Below are 3,869 nucleotides of genomic sequence, written 5' to 3'. Positions count from 1 at the left end.
GATATAGATGCTTCATCTGTGCCAAGCCAAAATTCCAGTATATCAGGCCTTTGTCTAGGAAGAAAGCAAGGAAAATTTATGGCAACTCAGAAGAGGTATATTCCTGAGAGGAAACCTATTTGACCCCATCACCTTCCTCACACACTACAACCTTCTTGTTGGTTGCAAGTGTCTATGCTGAGATGAGAGTTTGTGGAGTTTTCAGTCTAATCTATCACAATTCCTCAGTGTGAGGTGTATTCCCATTTCTGTTTGAATGATCCATTTTTTTGCCACCATAGTGTGACGGTGAGTCAGCTCATACTCTGAATGAGCCCTGTAGCCTATGGATCCTGTGGAAGGCCTGTTGGAGATGCTGCTGAGGAACCTGATCCCTGCCTACCAGAAAGGTGATCTCTTTTATGTGGGAAATTTCCTGAACAATTTCAGACAGTGGGGGACAAAGAGCAGTTGCTAGATATTCTCTTGAAAAAGTGAGTGTTCCCCTTTAAATCCAGGCTAGCTCAGCCCCTTCTGGTCGAGTCTTGGAATACTTGGCACCTCTCTGAGCCTGTTTGGTTCACTGGGGTGTTCACAGGGGAGCTTAGTATGACACAAGTGCACAAGCTGACTACTTTATTAGGACTGGGCCACCACACCATTTCATTACCCTCATAAGCTACTGGAGTCTTAGCAGTGTGCGTACTGAGAAGTTGGATTATAGGCATGAGTGAGTGGCACCCAATTGCAGCCCTCACCTAGGTAAGGTCCTAGGAAATCCCATTTCCCAGTAGGAAATAAGATTTCAGTAGCAATGGCGGAGACAGAGGAAGGCTGGTGGCTGAATCACTTCTGAGCCATCAGGGAAGGATTGTGTTAGCTTTGCCAGTTTAGAGCCTCAAAGCATTTACATTTTGGTGTGTGGTCCAGTGTTTCCACTTGGACTTGAACCCAGGGCTGAGTGCTGTCCCTTTGGTTTTCAAAGATTAGCAATGTACCATTTGAGTCATAGGTCCAGTTCTGGCTTTTTGCCACCTAATTGAAGACAAGTGGCTTTAGACTTTTCCTCACTAGACTGGCTTCCAACTGTGATCCTCGGATCTCAGCCTACTGAGTGGATAAGATTAGAGGCATGAGCCATTGGGTCATTTTTTGAGAGATGCATAGAGGCCTCTTAGCAGAATTTTCATGGAACTATATAGACATATCTCACTTCACTAGTTTTATATTCCTGCCTGGGATTTAGCTAGCCCTGTACTTATGTTGTAAGCTCCACATTTGAAAACCACAGTGTTGACTTCCTCTCTCCTTCCCTCCTTCCATTGTTACAGATCCATCCACCATAATTGGGAGGAAGATGAGCAAGTAAAGAAGTAAGTGGACTTACACAGAAATAGAAGATTTGTCATGTAAAACTGGATACTTTTTTATTGGTTATGAGATTTTAAACTCTGGGCCTTTTTGGTGTCACTGAGCTCTTCAGCTCAAGGCTAGCACTCTATCCATTGAATCACAGAACTAATTGTGGTTTTTCTGGTGGTTAATTGGGGAGAGGTTTCCCACAGTCTTTTATGTCTGAGCTGGCTGTGACTCTCCTTCCTCAGATCTCAGCCTCTTGAGTAGTTAGACTTCCAGGCATGAGCCACCATGCCCCCCTAAAATACTGGGTATTTTTGAGACATCTAATCTAAGCACAAGTTTTTTGTTTGCACATCACTTGTGATTTCCACCAGGTCTTGAGGTTGGGACTTCACTGGATGTTAGATAACACAGTTTTAGGGCCTCTGAGGTTTGTCCTAGTGGTAGAGTGCTAGGCTAGCATGCACCAAGACCTGGGTTGATTGCTCAGTACCACAAACAAGAAAGAAAAAAAAGCTGGAAGTAGTGCTATGGCTCAAGTGACAGAGTGCTACCTTTGAGGAAAAAGCCCAAGGACAGTGGTCAGGCCCTATGTTCAAGCTCCATGACCACAAAAAAAATACATAACAGAGTTGTGAGTGTGATTGGGAGGGTGGACACTCATGGATTACAGCTAGGGCTGTGTGCAGAAAGTCAGATCCTGTGGGGAAACAACCTTCTCACTGCCTATGACATTGAACATTTTAGAGGATTGTCTCTCAGAAGCTTCTGGAAGTGGGGTGTAAAAGTCATCCTGTTCTAGAATGTCTCTTCCCTCCTCCCAGCATACAAATGCACATCTCTGCAGGACAGCCACAGCATCAGAATCCTAAAAGAAAGGGGCTTTGGTAGAAGGCTCAGGATGGAGAGAGAAGGCTCTCACTTTCCTTGTCCCCAATGTGCCCGCAGCATCTTGTGTTCCATCTTCACAATGTGGTTGGACTACTACCGCAGTGATTTCTATGAGTTCAAGAACTGCCACACCCTGCCACAATTCAAGCTCTATATGAGGCTCCACATGCCGGCCTCGGAGCTGCTCTTCCAATTACACATCCTTTGTGATCAGCTGGAGGAATGCGCGACCTTTGAGACCAAGAAAAAGAAGAAGTCTTGGTGTGGGTGACTCAGAGCCTGTGAGCTGGAAGCCCACCTTGTCTTGGTACTGGTTGACACTTACCTCGGCCCAGTTTGGTAAAATACCCTTTATGGTGGAGTCAGCCAGGTAATGTCTTTTCTCTGTTTGAAATGACTCAGGCATAAGCACTCATCAGAAAGACTCTACATTTCCTCAATGTTCAATCCAAACTCCAATTCTACAGCTTCCTCCATTAGAGCCTCATGGAAGTTGAGTGACACTTCAACTTGCAGAGTCCACTCTAAGAATGCTGTACCTATTTCCATTCTTAGGTTTGGGTCGCCCTAGAAGAGCTTCTCCTGAACTCCAGCTGAAAAACCCACAGGTGGAACTGGTGACTGATGGAGATGGAGAATCATCACTGCACTCCAGAAATCATGGGCCTTCTGTAGAAAACACCAAACAGGTTTGCAGTCCTGTGGTTATAGCTTGGGCTCTGAACCCCACATGTGACACATTTGAACTTACAGATACTCTGGATGAAGAAAAAGATTAGCCACATTTCCTTCCCTTTGCTTTCACAGTCCACCCAGAGTCAGTCCACGTGAGTCAGAGTGACACTTCACTTACTGTGCAGGCTAAAAGACCACACACTGGGCTCATGGAAAATGTCCCCAGCTTATGTACGGGGGTAGCAGCAAGTGCATTCTCAATACTGTATTCACTGGAGGAAAATGTATCAATCCTCACAGAATATCCTGTCCTACCCGCCTCAGCACAGGAGAAGCAATCTCTATTAGACAAACTAGAATCCGTACCCCTCTTAACTCAGGAAGGACATTCTGTTTCTCATGAGGAGGAGGACCCTTCTGAGGACTGTGACAAATAATTACTCCCTGAGGATTCTGAGGTAGAATTACTACCTGAAGGCAACGTGGAGGCCAGTCAGGATTTAGACCTTCCCTACCCCCTTCCTGAAAAGAAATCTCTTACTCTCATGATGTCAGTGTTCATTGTATTTACTTTTCTATTAAACTCTAATTGTTAATATTATGGTGTACAGTTCTTCAGTCGTTATTATAATGTATTTACTTTCCACCTACAATGTGAGGCCCCAGACACATAGGTCCTGGGTGGGGTAAAAACCAGATTGGCCTGGACCTGTACAAGATAACCTTACTGGATATACAGGGAACAATGAAATGCATGGAATCACCAGAAATCCAGGCCAGGCCTCCATGGAGAGGCAGGTCAGCTACCAAAGCTTAAGGATAGAGCATGCCTAAAAAGGCATTCTGTCAATTGGGAGAAGTGCCAGTGTAACTGAAGTAATATGTGGGAATCTGTTCTGTGAGTTCAAGTCTGTTTATATATCCATTGTGCTTTGTACAAATATTTAAGAAAATTAAAATTCTAC

The 3,869-nt window shown here is 44.7% G+C and overlaps 1 long non-coding RNA gene across 1 annotated transcript; it reads left to right on the top strand.

Moving 5' to 3' along the window:
• The first annotated feature begins 663 nt into the window (after positions 1-663).
• Positions 664-2,960, top strand: LOC150039093 (uncharacterized). Its single transcript, XR_016534538.1, has 3 exons — positions 664-741; positions 1,311-1,352; positions 2,785-2,960. It is a non-coding gene; the product is annotated as an uncharacterized LOC150039093 (long non-coding RNA).
• Positions 2,961-3,869: the final 909 nt, after the last annotated feature.

This window comes from Megascapheus bottae, unplaced genomic scaffold, assembly GCF_031878675.1.
Source record: "Megascapheus bottae isolate mThoBot1 unplaced genomic scaffold, mThoBot2.hap1 HAP1_SCAFFOLD_149, whole genome shotgun sequence".
NCBI lineage: Eukaryota > Metazoa > Chordata > Mammalia > Rodentia > Geomyidae > Megascapheus > Megascapheus bottae.
This window is presented reverse-complemented; position numbering and strand designations above follow the sequence as displayed.